Source organism: Gorilla gorilla, chromosome 14 (genome assembly GCF_029281585.2).
Source record: "Gorilla gorilla gorilla isolate KB3781 chromosome 14, NHGRI_mGorGor1-v2.1_pri, whole genome shotgun sequence".
Taxonomy (NCBI): Eukaryota; Metazoa; Chordata; class Mammalia; order Primates; family Hominidae; genus Gorilla; species Gorilla gorilla.
This window is the reverse complement of record NC_073238.2, coordinates 35,761,371-35,779,277: the sequence shown is the minus strand read 5'-3', so window position 1 is coordinate 35,779,277 and position 17,907 is coordinate 35,761,371. Positions and strand designations below refer to the sequence as shown.

Sequence of the window (17,907 nt, the reverse complement as noted above, 5' to 3'; positions counted from 1 at the left end):
CCAGGCGTGATGGGTTATGCCTGTAATCCCAGCTACTCAGGAGGCTAAGGCAGGAAAATCACTTGAACCCGGAAGGTGGAGGTTGCAGTGAGCTGAGATTGCACTACTGCACTCCAGCCTGGGTGACAGAGCGAGACTCTGTCAAAAAAACAGAAAGAAAAGAAAGAAAGAGAAGAAAAGAAAGAAAAGAAAAGAAAGAGAAATACAAAGAGAAAGAAGACAAAGAAAGAGAGAGAGACAGAGAGACAGAAAGAAAGAGAAAGAAAGAAAAGAGAAAATGCTCTTGTATAAAGTACCTGCATACCCTTGAAGTAGTATAGTGTTATTTCAAAGAGGACATGGACCCCCATCTCTACAAAAAATTAAAAATAAAATAAATTAGCCGGGCATAGCGATGCATACCTACAGCCCTAGTCACTCAAGAGGCTGAGGCAGAAGGATCACTGGAGCCCAGGAGTTTGAGGCTGCAGTGAGCTGTGATTGCACTACTGCACTCTAGCCTGGGTGGCAGAGACCCTGTCCCCCCCCATCCCACCCCACCTCCCCCAAAAAAAAGAAGGAAAGAAAGAAGATATGGGTTAGTTATAAACGTATACTGCAAACTCGAGGACAACCACCAAAAAAGTAAATAACTTATTTAAGTTATGTTCAAAGGCTCCCATAACAATAAAATATAAACCTTCACCAAGGTCTCAAGGTTCTTCCTGCCCCTGCCCCTGACACTCCCAACCTCACCTTCTCTCCTTCCCACTCTTGCTCAACTACTATGGCCATCTTGTTTTCCCTGGAACCCCTCAAGCTCTCTCCTGCCTCAAAGTCATTGCCTTGCTGTTCACCTGGCCTATAATCTTCCAACTCTGGGTCTTTCATAGGACTCACCCCTCTGCATCAGTCAGGTCTCTACTCAGTTATCCTTATGAAAAAGACCATCAGGGACACACTTCTGGTGTTTTAAGATGCCTGAGCCAGCCAAGTCCGCTCCCTCCCTGAAGAAGGGCTCCAAGAAGGCGGTGACCAAGGCGCAGAAGGTTGGCAAGAAGCGCAAGCGCAGCCGCAAGGAGAGCTACTCTGCTGAAGCAGGTCCACCCCGACACCCGCATCTCTTCCAAGGCCATTCGTTAATGACATCGTTGAGGGCATCGCGGGCGAGTCTTCCGGCCTGGCGCATTACAACAAGCGCTCGATCATCACCTCCAGGGAGATCCAGACGGCTGTGCGCCTGCTGCTGCCCGGGGAGCTGGCCAAGCACACCGTGTCCGAGGGCACCAAGGCCGTCACCCAGTACACCAGCTCCAAGTAAACTTGCCAAGAGGAGACAACAGCCTTTAGACATATCTTTTCCAACAGTCGTCACTGCTGGACAGTGCTTCATCTTACAAATAAACCAATGAAAAATGAGTGATCCTAGAAGAAGATAAACGGAGGTATTTTAAACAATCAAGGAAGGACCAATATACACCTGGCTAAGAAAAATTAGCCCCTTTTTTTTCTGGGTATAAAACAATTAAAATGTTCTTCATAGAAATTTATGAAATGAGAAACATAAAGACAAAATTAAAATAACTCCTAGTATCTCCTATTCTTTTTATATGTATATCATATATATTCATATTCATATATACATATATCTCACATCATGTATCTCATATATATAAAATAAACAGGTGTCATGCTATATATATATTTAGATAACTAAATATGCTTAGAAATAATTTTTAATGGATGCATAATTTATGGATATATTGATAAGTAATTAGTTCTTCATTATGGACTATTTCAATTGATTCCCATTTCTATGCATTATAGATCATACAGCTCACACATCTTTGTACATAAATCTTTGTTCAAATATTATTTCCTAAGGATAGACTTCATGAAGTGGAAATACTAAATCAAAAGTGAAAAACATTTTCTAAGGTCCTTAAATATGCATTGCCAAAAATTGCTATTCAGGATCATGCCAATTTATAATCCCAACATAATGTGGAAATTTCTGTTTTATAACACTCATATTTACAATACATTTTTAAAAGCATTGTTAACCTAATAGGCCCCCAAAAAGAAAAAATTTGAAATTACATTTCCTTATTTAAATTAATGACTCTATTAGTGAGGGTCATTTTCCCATGTTTTTTATTAGCCATGACCCTATAAGAAATAAACTGTGCTGCAAAATGATAAACATGATTTCAATCATTCCATGGGAAGGCACTATATAAAGAATAATACCTTAGGTTAAGTCCAAATAAATAATATTTATTAGGTGCCTCTTCTGCAGAGGATTGTGAAGGGATAATAAACTGCATTTAGCTGCATGTAACGGAAACTACTTTTACCTACATTGTCTCTTATAAACGTTGTAACTACTCTTCGAGAGAGTGTTTACTATGGACTGAATTGTCTCCCCATCCCCCCAAATTCATATATTGAAGCCCTAAACCCCAATATGACTGTATTTCTAGACAGGACTTGTAAGAGGTAATTAAGGTTAAATGAGGTCATTAGAATGAGTTTCTAATTGGATAGGATTGGTGGCCTTATAAGTAGAGGAAGATTCTGCACTTGGTCCTCCAAATTAAATAATTCATTTAAAAAAAGTGGAAGAGAGAGAGCTCTGCACACACACACTGAGGAAAGGCTGTGTGAGCTCACAGTGAGAAGGCAGCGCTTACACACAAGAAAACTAACCCTAGGAGAGAGAAAGTTAAACTTATCCAAGGTCGCAAAAGCCAGAAACGAGTGAGGTGAGAAGTTGACCTTGTTCTCTTCAATCCAAGGCCAGGACTCCTCCACTCCACATGTAGATAGCCACCTCACAGTCAACAACCAAATGTCCCCAGAGTCAGCATTAGACCAAGATGTCTCACCAGGAGACAAATGTCTCATCTTGAATAAATATGTTCTAACATATTTATTGTTTACCCATGGAAAATACTGAACCTCGGGAGAAATAAAACTCAAAGTATGTACAAAATTATGTTTACTACCTGATACTGATATAAAGCCTAATGATATCCTTATAGTCTTGGAGGGGTTTGTATATGTGGTGAAACAGGTGCTCACACAGTGCTAACAGACTGTAAATTGGTCTTAGAGAGAAAAATAAATAAACTGGAAGGAGAAAAAAAAAGACCATAACAAACCAATCCCCACTGTGCTCCACCCTCTTTCCCTATGTTGTTTTTCTTACTAGAACTTGATCATCAACTTAAAGTGTGTATATATACATATATTTGTATATCTGTTTATATCTGCTTATCCTATTAGAATGTAAGTTCCATAAAAGCAGGGATTTTTTTCCTTTTTAGAGACAGGGTCTCACTATGTTGTCCAGGCTAGTCCAGACCTCCTGGGCTCAAGCAATCCTCCTGGCTTAGCTTCCCGAGTAGCTGGGACTACAGCAGGAACTTTTCTTTATTCACCATTGTGTTCTTGAAACTTGAAACAACACCTGTCATAGAGTAGATGTCCAATAAATATTTTTGAATCCCTGAACAAATAAATAAATCACAAAGAGCATTGAGTCAGTCATGCAAGCATAGAAAAGAGGCCACAGAAACAAGCAATGCAGTGGTCATCCAAGAGCTTTCCAAATAAAGGGAGCCCTAGCAACGAAGCATTCTCCTTTCATGACAGATCTATTTCTATTTAAAGATGAGCACATTAGATTAGCAGAGCCTGTTGCTGTTAATCACATTATTATGTTAGTACACCTTGTTCTGATTTTACGGTCTCCGAGCAACCTTCTGATAATCTGGTTTCCGTATCATCTGCTTACAGGAAAGGAATACTCTTTGGTACTCGAATCTTTCCTGGCCAAGCTGGGACCTTGATACAGGTTTCTCCATATGTAATCATTAGGACTCTTGGACAGAAACAACAGAAAGTCATCTCGAAATGGGTTAGACAAAAGAGGAGTTGATAGGAAACCTCTACAGGAGTGTCACAGGGTCAAACCTGGGGAGGTCAGGGGAGCAGCTGGGACATAGGAAAACTCCAACTGAGGACCTGAAGCCCTTGGAACTCTCACCAGGCTTTTCTCTACTTCGATCTGGGTAGCAATTTATTTCATTCTCTTTTACTGCATATACACCAGAGAAATTCTAACTATGCTCTCCCTAAGAGTCAAAAATCCCTGGGAAAGGGGCTGATTGGTTGCCCTCTCTGAACCAGGTTCTATTCCAGACCAATCCACTGCAGCCAGGAGGGCAGGGTCTTTACCAACACGGCAGCTGCCATGCCCCTGCACTGTTGGAGGGCAGCAGGGAAGGAACATATTCTTTCTTTCTTTCTTTTTTTTTTTTTTTTTGAGACGGAGTCTCTCTTTGTCGCCCAGCCTGGAGTGCAGTGGCGCAATCTCGGCTTACTGCAAGCTCCGCCTACCGGGTTCACGCCACTCTCCTGCCTCAGCCTCCGGAGTAGCTGGGACTACAGGCGCCCGCCACTACGCCCGGCTAAATGTTTTTTGTATTTTTAGTAGAGACGGCGTTTCACCGCGTTAGCCAGGATGGTCTCGAACTCCTGACCTAGTGATCCACGCGCCTCGGCCTCCCAAATTGCTGGGATTACAGGCGTGAGCCACCCCGCCCGGCCGGAAGGAACATCTTCTAAAAGATGGGGGTGACTACTCCCAGACGGCAGCAAGGGTGCTGGGCGGACACAGTGGATTGTTACTCTAAGCTGTGCCATTCTGTAGGCTAAGACCAGCTTAGGAGACTCCAGGGGACTGCAGGGCAAATTACACTCAACACTAGAGGATCAGGGTGAAAGTCACAAATAAGTTTCAGGAGAATCTTCTTTTTTTTTTTTTTAGACAGAGTCTTCCTCAGGCTGGAGTATGCAGTGGCATGATCTTGGCTCACTGCAACCTCTGCCTCCCAGGTTCAAGCGATTCTTGTGCCTCAGCCTACTACCAAGTAGCTGGGACTATAGGCGTGCACCACCACAACCAGCTAATTTTTGTATTTTTAGAAGAGACGGGGTTTTGCCATGTTGGCCAAGTTGGTCTCAAACTCCTGACCTCAAGTGACCCACAAACCTCAACCTCCCAAAGTGCTGGGTGGGACTACAGACATGAGCCACCATGGCCAACCAGGAGAACTTTCAAATTGGCTGCCTGGCTCCAAGACTGACATACTTATCCCTTTACAGCCAATACACTTGACAGCATGCAATAAATTAAGAGCTATGTACACGGTTTTAATTCAATTCATAATATTTTGCTTTTTCTCTCCCTGGGGCATGTTTTACTTTTATTGTGGGCCAAGAGGTAAGACAGTAGGGATTTAAGTAAGCAGAGAGGAGTCGTCTAGACCCTCAGCTGCCAGCCTTTTGAGTCCTGGGTTTTCATTTTCTGATCCCATAAGTGATATTTCTGCCACCCCTCACCTCTGCCCCAGTGATGTATAAGCAAGGGAAGAAGAAAGGAGAAAAAGCAGTGCCCACGTTGCCGGGCTCGTGCCTTAAACAGTTCTCTAGATTCCAATGTCTCTGCCAACATCGTGCCAAAGAAGATCCAACATCAAGTGCACATGTTGAACAGCTGAACCTAACTCGAGCCAGTTAGGGAGAGAAGTTTCCATGCTCAGAGGAGGCACTCCTGACCCCAGTGGGCATCCCCTGTGATTCGTTTAACTTCACATTTTCTCACCTCTGCCTTGGAATTGACAGGTGTTTAATTCTAAATTGTAACAGTTAATGGACTTTTAAAGACATTTTCCTGATATTTTTCTGAGGGAGTACAAGACAGACTTCAAAGTCAAGAGTTCCATGCAGATAAGCACACAGATCCGTAGACAGAGGCGGTAGAGGAAAAGTGAGTCACTAAGTTTTCTTTAATGGAAACTGCGTATCTTCAAAAGCTGGAGTGCAAACTGACACTAATACCACATCGATGCCATAGAATGAATGAGAAAAAATGATGAAATGCAGGGAGAAAACTCGTATTGAGAAAAATTAAAAGAATCCTGCAAATCACTTGTGGCGTTAGTTGATTTAAAGTGAAAGCATTCAATACAAATGTTCCACAAGGTGGCAGCCTTGCTTTTCCAAAAATGTTTATCTGCCTTGCATACACCAAGCATGACTTTCCTTTCCTTTCCCTCCTTCCCTCCCTCCGTTCCTTCCTTCCTTTTTCTTTCTTTCTTTCTTTCCTTCTTTTTCTTTCTTTCTTTCCTTCTTTCTTTCTTACTCTCACTCTCTCTTCATTCCTTTCTTTGTCTTCCCTTCCTTTCTCTCTTTTTTTTTTTTTTTTTGAGACAAAGTCTCACTCTGTCACCCAGGTTGGAGTGCAGTGGCACCATCTAGGTTCGCTGCAACCTCCGCCTCCCAGTGAAAGCAATTCTCCTGCCTCAGCCTCCTGAGTAGGTGGGATTACGGGCAACTGCCACCACACCCGGCTAATTTTTATATTTTTATTAGAGATGGGGTTTCGCCATGTTGGCCAGGCTGGTCTTGAACTCCTGACCTCAAGTGATCCTCCCACCTTGGCCTCCCAAAGTGCTAGGATTACAGGCGTGAGCCACCTCACCCGGCCTTTTTTTTTTTTTTTTTTTTTTGGCGGGGCCTTGCTCCACCCAGGCTGGAGTGAAGTTGAGGGTTCCTCAAACTCCTGGGCCCAAGTGATCCTTCCACCTCATCCTCCCAAGTAGCTGGGATTAGGGGCATGCACCACTATACCCAGCTAATTTTTAAAACTATTCTGTAGAGACGGGGTTCTTGCTATTTTGCCCAGGCTGGTCTCGAACTCCTGGCTTGAATCTATCCTCCCGCTTCGGCCTCCCAAAGTGCTAGGATTACAGGGTGAGACACTGCACCCGGCCCACACATGATCTTTTTTTTTTTTTTTTGAGACGGAGTCTCTCACTCTGTCACCCAGACTGGAGTGCAATGGCGCGATCTCAGCTCACTGCAACCTCCGCCTCCCGGGTTCAAGAGATTCTCCTGCCTCAGCCTCCTGAGTAGCTGGGATTACAGGCACTCGCCACCACGCCCAGCTAATTTTTTGTATTTTTAGTAGAGATGGGGTTTCACCATGTTGGCCAGGATGGTCTTGATCTCCTGACCTCGTGATCCGCCTGCCTTGGCCTCCCAAAGTGCTGGGATTACAGGCGTGAGCCACCATGCCCAGCCCACATATGATGTTTAACAGAAAAACTAACCATATAATAAAGAAGATATACAGAAAATTACAGAATATCTCAGAGATGACTTGCTTAATGAAGGAGAAACATTGTGGGAGGCTTTGAACTGACATGCCTCAGCTAAATATTGACCAACTCAGAGAAATGAGTGCTTTACCACATTTACCATTAGCACTTGCTGTTTGTGTTTGCTTACATTCAGCAAGGAAGGAAATTAATGTTTGGAATCTCTATGCAACATCTTGTTACTAGCCAGGTTATCTCTTCAGCATCATCAATGTCAAATCTTTATTGAAACCTGCTCTATTCAAAGCATTCTGCTAGGTGCTAGTCTTCTTTCTAGGAGAGTTCTCTTGCCAAGAGGATGAAATGGGAGAAAATAGTGTGCTTATAGTACTTACCACACCTAGACTTCTATAATATTTAAACATTCAATAGTGGGTGAAAATATATTAATAACTCCTTTATGCTTTGCAGAATGTCATGCGAGCTCTTCCCCAAAATTTTATGATCCAAAAAGAATTAAAGGAATGTTCACAGTAGCATCATTTCAAATAAAAATTCAGAAACAACATAAATATCTAGCACCATGAAAATGGATAAATTGTGCTCTAATTGTACAGTGAAATTCTAGGCAGCTGTTAAAATGGCGAATGAGTAAATTAAGTTACTAAAGTTGTAAGTAAATTAAGTTACTAAGCTATTGTCTCTCCGTTCCATCCCCTCGCTTGCACACATACTTGGCTTTGTCATGATGGGGCCGGTCCCAGACCCTGCAAAACCCGTTTCCCTTTGCTTGCTGGCGACGTGCTAGGCTCTGCCGATAGGGGGCAGTAGAGGGAGCCTGCAAGCCGGGAGGAGGGAAAGGGGCTCGTTCCTCTCTGTGTCCGGTCGGTGTTATTTGTGTCTGTACTCAGCCTTCATCCTGGCAGCGGTTAGTACCAGTCTCCGGGTTTTTTTTTTTATGTTTTGTTTTGTTTTTGTTTTGCACTCCCGGAACCAGCCACATTGTGTCCTCTCCCCGCTCCCGCCACCCGCCCAGGCACTGGCACCAGGCGCCTCTTGGGAACGGCAGGCCTTTCTTTCCAGTTTCTGGATTTTAATCTCCCAGCCTCTTCTCTTAGTACCCTGGACCAGGGAGTGGTAGCTGCTTCCGGCATTTACTTTCTTCTTTGCTTCTTCACTCTTCTAGCACCTGTTTAACCAGCTCCTTCTATTAATTTTTTTTCTGTTAAGCTCCCCTTCCCCAGTCCTAAAAATAATAATAATAATAATCTATTGAAATACTTAATGTGAACCCTGACTCATACAATGACCATGTGTCAGGAACTGCAGATTTATAACATAGGTAGATAAGGAGGTAGAGGCATAGCAGACATGCATATATACATATTGGAATATTTCCATATACATATGTGTTATATACAAAATGCAGATATATACACATGTAAGTACATATGTATTTCTTACATGAGCTATATTTAAACCTATGTGTACATATATATAAAATTTCCTGCCAGGCATGGTGGCTCACGCCTGTAACACCAGCACTTTGGGAGGCCGAGGCAGATGGATCACCTGAGGTCAGGAGTTCGAGACCAGCCTGACTGATATGTTGAAACCCCGTCTCTACTGAAAAAAAAAAACACAAAAATTAGCTGGGCGTCATGGTGGCGGGCACCTGCAGTCCCAGCTACTTGGGAGGTAAGACAGGAGAATTGATTGCAACCAGGAGGCAGAGGTGAGCCAAGTTTGTGCCACTGCACTCCAGCCTGGGCGACGGAGCGAGACTCTGTAGCAAAACAAACAAACAAACAAAACAAAGAATGTCCCCTAATCCTTACAATAAATGCTATGAGAAAGATACTATTATTCCTATGTTACAGGAGGAGAAACTGAATGTCAGGGAGATTAATTTCTACAATGCATAGCTAATAAGTGCTAATGCTGGGATTTGAATCCAAATATCCCCAACTCCACAATGTATATCTTTCCCATATGCTTTAAAGTTGTTTAGACCTCAATTCAATCTATCCTTAACTGTGTTCTGCAATATAACTCAGTCCTTAGGCTAATCCACAACTGTCTTCTTACCTAATAGTGTAAGTAAATATAGCACTATTCTAATAAGTACTAGAGAATATAATCACCATAATACAAGACTGTTTCTGTGATTGAAGTTATGGGGAGGTTGAGAAAACTGTAGGAAAAGCAGGGACATTTCTAACTCCAAGTTACTTGTCATTCATTCATTCAGTTAATATAATATAGTGCCTATTATGTGCCTGAAGATGTGCTGGACTCACAGTGATAAACAAAATAGAAATAGTCCTTCCTTTAAAAACTTTCCAATCTAAGGAAAGTGACAGTCTTTAATTAAATAATCATGCATAGGAGAAATACCTAACTATATCACACAGAGACTTAGCATAGACTGGGTACTTGACTACAAAGGCTGTTCTAAATGCAGCCCCCCGCCCCACACACGCACACTCAAGAGCTTGGCATCTGCCCCTCTCAATGTCTAGGACGGCATGCCTAGTCTGATTTTGTTTACCAGGAACTCGTCAGTTCTCAGTCCAAAGTAATTTAAGAGAGATATCACAGTAATAGAGAAACAGAGATAATGCAGGTACATAATGTTTTCTAAAAACCTGCTTTTCTGGTCATTTCACAACTTGCCTCCCATGTGACTTGTGACACTAATCAATGTTTTCAGTGGCAGCCTCTTAGCCCAGACTTTTCCTGTAGCCTAAATACAATCAACAACATATATCTGGACTGATCAGAGAATAATAGCCAGGAAGCTTTGTGAGGGACAAACTTCAAGAAATGCAGAAACAGACGGGCGCGGTGGCTCACGCCTGTAATTCCAGCACTTTGGGAGGCCAAGGCGGGTGGATCACGAGGTCAGAAGATCGAGACCATCCTGGCTAACACGGTGAAACCCCGTCTCTACTGAATATACAAAAAATTAGCCGGGCGTGGTGGCGGGCGCCTGTAGTCCCAGCTACTCCGGAGGCTGAGGCAGGAGAATGGCGTGAACCCAGGGGGCGGAGCTTGCAGTGAGCCAAGATCAGCCACTGCACTCCAGCCTGGGCGACAGAGCAAGACTCCGTCTCAAAAAAAAAAAAGAGAAATGCAGAAACAGAAAATCTAACCAAACCAGAAGCTCATATAGTAATCAGGGCTGAGAATCTATTTATCACCCCACCATGACAGCTAAATCTCTAAACTCCCTTTTAGGTGCATTTTGTAGTCAGGAAACAGATCATTAGACCACCCTGCAGCAAAGAAAAAGAAAAAGACCTTGTGGAGTCAAGGTCCACTGATGGGTACTAAAAATTAGCGGGGGGAACTTCACAGAGAAGCAGGATTTCTGCATAGCCTCAAAATGCCTCTTCCCTAAGGACTTATTAATTACTGTAGTGATTGCACAAATTCTTTGATATTCCTCTTTCAGGCAGTGGAATCTCTTTTGTTTTGATTTTTGAGATGGAGTTTCATTCTGTTGCCTAGGCTGGAGTGCAGTGGTGCTATCTTGGCTCACTGCAACCTCTGCCTCCCGAGTTCAAGCAATTCTTGTGCCTCAGCCTCCCAAGTAGCTGGGATTACAGGAACATGCCACCACACCTGCTAATTTTTGTATTTTTAGTAGAGATCAGGTTTCTCCATGTTGGCCAGGCTGGTCTTGAACTTTTGACCTCAAGTGATCTGCCCGCCTCGGCCTCCCAAAGTCCTGGGATTACAGGTGTGAGCTGCTGTGCCCAGCCAGGAAATTGAATCTAATTCCTCTCTTTTTGAGTGTGGCTGGACTTAATGACTGTTTTCTAATGAATAGTGTAGGGAAAAGGAAAAAATGATAACTTTACATGAAGACAACATCTTAACCAAGTGATCAAGGTTAATATCACTGTAAAAAGTCACATTGATTATCAAATACATCTTGACACGATGACATGGGAAAGGCATGTCACCTCTCTGGTTTTCTTCTCAAAAATCCATAACCGATTTGTTCAGACTTAATTTTTTTAAAAATCCATAATCCCAGGCTAGTCATGAGAAAACATTAGATAAACCCAAATTAAGGGACATTATACAAAATACCTGACCAATATTTTCTTGTTCCTTTTTTCAGGAGTCTGTCTAGTCCACAAAGACTACAACTCCTACGCAAGTCCTAGTGCTGTGCTGGGCTTAGAGCCAGTGGGCCTGGGGGACACCCACCCTAGGGAGACACCAGTCAGGGCAGCTTAGGGAGTGCTTGCATCACTCCTTCCCCAACCCCAGGCAACACAGCTTGCAGCTGCAAAAGAGACCCCTTCCTTCCACTTGAAGAGATGAGAGGGAAAAATAAAGAGAACTTTGTTTTTGTAACCTGGATGTAAGCTTAGCCTCAGTAGGACAGGGCACAGGGCAGAGTCATGAGGCCCCAGCTCCCAGATGACATATCCAGACACACTATGGGCCGGAAAGAAACCCACTGCCTTGAAGGAAAGGACCCAGTCCTGGCAGGATTCATCACTTGCTGACCAAAGAGCCCTTGGGCCCTGAATAATCAGTAGTGGTAACCAGGTAATACATACCATAGGCCTTGGGTGAGACTTGAGACATGCTGGTTTCAGGTGTGACCTGCATATTCAAAGCTGTGGTGGCTACAAGAAGAGACTCCTTTTGCTTGAGAAAAGGAGAAGGAAGCTTACAGCTTAGATACCAGCTCGGTCACAGTGGGGGAGAGCACCACGTGGGATTTATGGGTCCCCAGTAGCAGGCCTTGGCTCTCAGACGGCATCTCTGGGCATACCCTGGGTCAGAGGGGAGCCCACTGTCCTGAAGGGTGAGTCCCAGGCTTGGCAGCATTCATTATAAGCGGAGTAAACGGCCCTTGGGCCTTAACTGAACAGCAGTTGTTCACTGACAGTACTCCCTGTGGGCCTGTGGTGGTGGTAGACATGGGGAGAGACTCCTCTGCCTGGGGAAAGGGGAGGAAAGAGGGGGAAGAACTTTGTCTTGTGGTTTTAGCCACAGTAGAATAGAGTGCCAGGTAAATTTCTAAGGTTTTCGACTCTAGGCCCTGGCTCCTGGACAGCACCTCTGGACCCAACCAGAGTCTGGGGGACCACACTACCCTGAAGAGAAAGACATGAGACTGACTGGCTGACTTTACTACCTGCTAATTGTAGAGCCCCAGGGCCTTGAGCAAACATAGAGGATAGCCAGGTAGTGGTTACAGCAGGCCTTGGGCAAGACCCAGTGGTGTGCTGGCTTCAAGTCTGATCCAGCACAGTCCCAGTGATGGTAGCCACAGGGGTGCTTGTGTTACCACTCCCCCAGCTCCAGGGAGCTCAGCACAAAGAAACTCCATCTGTTTGGGAGAAAATAAGGGAAGAGAACAAGAGTCTCTGCCTGGTAATCCAGAGAATTCTTCTGGATCTTATCCAAGACCACCAAGGCGATACCTCTACAAGTTTGTAAGAACCACAGTGTTACTGGGCTTGGCGTGCCTCCTAATGCAGATACAGCTGCAGTGACCAAAAACTTAGATCACAACACTTAAGTCCCTTCAAATTGAAAAGCCTTCCCAAAAAAGGCCAAGTACAAACAAGCCCAGACTGCACAGACTACAATAAATACCTAACACTTCAATGCCCAGACACCAACAAACATCTGCAAGCATCAAGATCATCCAGGAAAACATGACCTCACCAAATGAACTAAATAGGGCACCAGGGGCTAATCCTGGAGAGACAGAGATATGTGATCTTTCAGACAGAATTCAAATTGGCTTATTTGAGGAAACTCAAAGAAATTCAAAATAACATAGAGAAGGAAGTCAGAATCCTAGCAAATACGTTTAACAAAAAAATTGAAATAATTAAAAAGAATTAAGCAGAAATTCTGGAGTTGAAAAATGCAATGGACATGTTAAAGGATGCATCAGAATCTCCTGATAGCAGAATTGATCAAGCAGAAGAATTAGTGAGCTTGAGGACAGGCTATTTGAAAATATAGTCAGAGGAGACAAAAGAAAAATACAATAAAAAAAGAATGAAGCACACCTATAAGATCTAGAAAATAGCCTCAAAGGGGGAAAGTCTAAGGGTTTTTGGCCTTAAAGAGGAGGTAGAGGGAAAGATAGGAGTAGAAAGTTTATTCAGAAGGATAATAACAGAGAACTTCCCAAACCTAGAGAAGGATATCAATATTCAAGAACAAGAAGGCTATAGAACACCAAGCAGATTTGGCTCCAGGCATTTAATAATCAAACTCCTGAAAGTCAAGGACAGACAAAGAAAGGATCCTAAAAGCAGCAAGAGAAAAGAAACAACATAAAATGGAGCTCCAATACCACTGACAGCAGACTTTTCAGTGGAAACTTTTCAGGCCAGGAGAGAGTGGCACAACATATTTAATGTGCTGAAGGAGAAAAATTTTTACCTCAGGATGGCATATCTAGTGAAAATATCCTTCAAACATGAAGGAGAAATACAGACTTTCCCAGACAAATAAAAGCTGAAAGATTTCAGCTGGGCACGGTGGCTCACGCCTGTAATCCCAGCACTATGGGAGGCCGAGGCAGGCAGATCACCAGGTCAGAAGATTGAGACCATCCTGGCTAACATGGTGAAACCCCATCTCCATCTCTACCAAAAATACAAAAAATTAGCCAGCCGTGGTGGTTCTGTTTACCTTTTAATCCTTCTACTTAGGGTATGAGTAATTTACACACCAGAATTACAGTGTTATACTGTTCCTTGTTTTTCTTTGTTACTTACTGTTAACTGAATTTTATACCTTCAAATAATTTCTTATTGCTCATTAACATCCTTTTTTGGCCAGACATGGTGAAAACAAGTGAAAATCACCTTCACTAAAAGGAAGACAAGAAGGGAGAAAAGCAGAAGGAAAAGGCCAGAAAACAAATTAATCAAATGGCAGGAATAAATCCTTACTTATCAATAATAACATTCATTAAACATGAATGGACTAAATTCTCCAATCAAAAGACATAGAGTGGCTGAATGGATTAAAAAACAAGACCCAACAATCTGCTGCCTACAAGAAACACACTTCACCTACAAAGATGCACATAGACTGAAAATAAAGGGATGGAAAAGATATTCCATGCAAATGGAAACCAAAAAAGAGCAGGAGTAGCTATAATTATATCAGACAAAATAGATTCAAGACAGAAACTATAAAAGGAGATTTAAAAGGTCATTATATAATGGTAATGGGGTCACTTCAGCAAGAGGACATAACAATTATACATATGTATGCACCCAACACTGGAGCAACCAGATATACAAAGCAAATATTATTACAGATAGATAGATCCCAATACAGTAATAGCTGGAGACTTTAATGCTCCACTTTCAGCATTGGACAGATTGTCGAGACAGAAAATTAACAAAGAAGGCCAGGCATGGTGGCTAACACCTGTAATCCTAGCACTTTGGGAGGTCAAGGTAGGTGGATTGCTTGAGCTCAAGAGTTTGAGACCAGCTGGGCAACATGGCAAAACCCCATCTCTACAAAAAAATACGAAAATTAGCTGGGTGTTGTTGCATGTGCCTGTAGTCCCAGCTACTCAGGAGGCTGAGTTGGGAGGACTGCTTGAGCCCAGGAGGCAGAGGTTGCAGTGAGCTGAGATCGCACCACTGCACTCCAGCCTGAGAAACAGAGCCAGACCCTGTCTCAAAAAAAAAAAGAAAAAAAAGAAAAAGAAAACAAAGAAACATCAGATTTAATCTGCATTATAGCACAAATGGACCTAATAGATGCTTACAGAACATTTCATCCAATAACTATACAATTCTTTTCTCAGCACATGGATCATTCTCAAGGATAGCCCATATGTTAGGACACAAAACAGGTCTTAAAATATTGAAAAAATGGAAATAATATCAAGTATCTTCATTGACCGCAATGGAATAAAACTAGAAACTCGCCAGGCGCGGTGGCTCATGCCTGTAATCCCAGCACTTTGGGAGGCCAAGGTGGGCAGATCACCTGAGGTCAGGAGTTCAAGACCAGCCTGACCAACATGGAGAAACCCCGTCTCTACTAAAAATACAAAATTAGCCAGGCCTGGTGGTGCATGCCTATAATCCCAGCTACTCAGGAGGCTGAGGCAGGAGAATCGCTTGAATCCAGGAGGCAGAGGTTGTGGTGAGCTGAGATCGTGCCATTGCACTCACCTGGGCAACAAGAGCGAAACTCTGTTTCAAAAAAAAAAAAAAAATAGAAATCAATAACAGAATAATTTTGGAAACTACAAACACATGGAAATTAAACAATATGCTCCTGAATGACAAGTGGGTCAATGAAGAGATTAAGAAGAAAATTGAAAATTTTCTTGAAACAAACAATAATGGAAACACAACATACCAAAACCTATGGGACATAGCAAAAGCAGTACTAAGAAGGAAGTTTAGAGCTGTAAGTGCCAATATCAAAAAAGAAGGAAAATTTTAAATAACCAACCTAATGATGCATCTTAAAGAATTAGAAAAGCAAGAGCAAATCAAACCCAAAGTTAGTAGAAGAAAAGAACTAATAAAGATCAGGGCAGAAATAAGTGAAACCGAAACAAAGAAAACAACACAAAAGATCAATAAAATGAAAAGTTGGCTTTTTGAAAAGATCAACAAACTGACAAACCTCTAGCCAGACTAAGAAAAAAAAGAGACAAAACCCAAATCAATAAAATAGGGGTGAAAAAGGAAAATTACACCTGATACTGCAGAAATTCAAAGGATCCTTATGGCTACTATGAGCAACTATATGCCAATAAATTGGAAAACCTAGAAGAAATGGATACATTCCTAGACATATACAAACTACCAAGATTGAACCATGAAGAAATCCAAAACCTGCACAGACCTGTAACAAGTGAAAATTATTTCCTTTAGATTAAAGCCATAATAACTCTTCCTAGAAATAAAGAAGGAAATACTTCCAAACTCATTCTATGAGGCCAGTATTACCCTGACACTAAAACCAGACAGACACATCAAAAGAAGAAAACTACAGGCTAATCTTTGATGAATATTGATGCAAAAATGCTCAACAAAATACTAGCAAACCAAATTCAACAACACATTAAAAACATCAGGCTGGGTGCGGTGGCTTAAAGCTGGGTGCCACCCAGCTGGGTGGCTCATGTCTGTAATCCCAGCACTTTGGGAGGCTGAGGTCGGGGAATCACCTGAGGTCAGGAGGTCGGGGAATCACCTGAGGTCAGGAGTTCGAGACCAGCCTGGCCAATATGGTGAAACCCGTCTCTATTAAAAATACAAAAATTAGCCGGGCTTGGAGGTGGGCACCTGTAATCCCAGCTCAGGAGGCTGAGGTAGGAACATCAGTGGAACCTGAGAGGCTGAGGTTGCAGTGAGCTGAGATAGTGACATTGCACTCCAGCCTGGGCAACAAGCACAAAACTCCATCTCAAAAAAAAAAACATCATCCATCATGACCAAGTAGGATTTATCCCAGGTATGCAAGGATGGTTCAACATATGCAAATCAATCAATGTGATACATCATATCAACAGAATAAAGGATGAAAGCCATATAATCATTTCAACTGATGCTAAAAAATCAGTTGACAAAATACAACATCCCTTCCTTATAAAAACCCTCAAACAACTGGGTATAGAAGGAACATACCTCTAGCCGGGTGTTGTGGCTCACGCCTGTAATCCCTGCACTTTAGGAGGCTAAGGGGGGTGAATTGCTTTGAGTTCAGGAGTTAGAGATCAGTCTGGGCAATATGACAAAACCCCGTCTCTACAAAAAATACAAAAATTAGCTGGGCGTTTGTGACTCGTGCCTGTAGTCCCAGCTACTCAGGAGGCTGAGGCTGGAGAATTGCTTGCACCTGGGAAGTGGAGGTTGCAGTGAGCTGAGATCATGCTCTTGCACTCCAATCTGGGTTACAGAGTGAGACCCTGTCTCAAAAAAAAAAAAAAAAAGGAACATACCTCAACATAATAAAAGCCATATATGACAGACCCACAGCTAGTGTCACACTGAATGGGAGAAAACTGAAAGCCTTTCCTCTAAGATCTGGAACATGACAAGGATGCCCACTCTCACCACTGTTATTCAACAAAATACTGAAATTCCAGCTACAGCAATCAATCAAAAGAAAGAAAAAAAAGGCAATCAAATTGGAAAGGAAGAAGTCAAATTATCCCTGTTTGCAAATGATATTATCTTATATTTGGAAAAACCTAAACACTCCACCAAAAAACTATTAGAACTGATAAATTCAGTAAAGTTGCAGGATACAAAATCAACATACAAAAATCAGTAGCATTTCTACATGCCAACAGTGAACAATCTGGAAATCAAAAGTAATCCCATTTACGCTGAGCCATGATTGTACCACTGCACTCCAGCCTGGGTTACAGAGTGAGACTCTGTCTCAAAAAAAAAAGAAAAAGAAAAAAATAAAATTAGCCAGGCTTGATGGCAGGTGCTGGTAGTCCCAGCTACTTGGGAGGCTGAGGGGGGAGAATTGCTTGAACCTGGGAGGCAGAGGTTACAGTGAGCCGAGATCCTGCCACTGCACTCTGGCCTGGGCGACAGAGCGAGACTCTGTCTCAAAAAAAGAAAAAATAACTAAAAGATTATAATTGAATTGTTTGTAACACAAAAGATGAATGCTTGAGGAGATGGATGCCTCATTTACCCTAATGTGATTATTACACATTGTATGCCTATATCAAAATATCATATATATTCCATAAATAGATACA

At 42.5% G+C, this 17,907-nt stretch overlaps 1 pseudogene; it reads left to right on the top strand.

The window, feature by feature from the left end:
- The first annotated feature begins 956 nt into the window (after positions 1–956).
- Positions 957–1,300, top strand: LOC101127331 (histone H2B type 1-K-like; annotated as a pseudogene).
- The last annotated feature ends 16,607 nt before the right edge of the window (positions 1,301–17,907 follow it).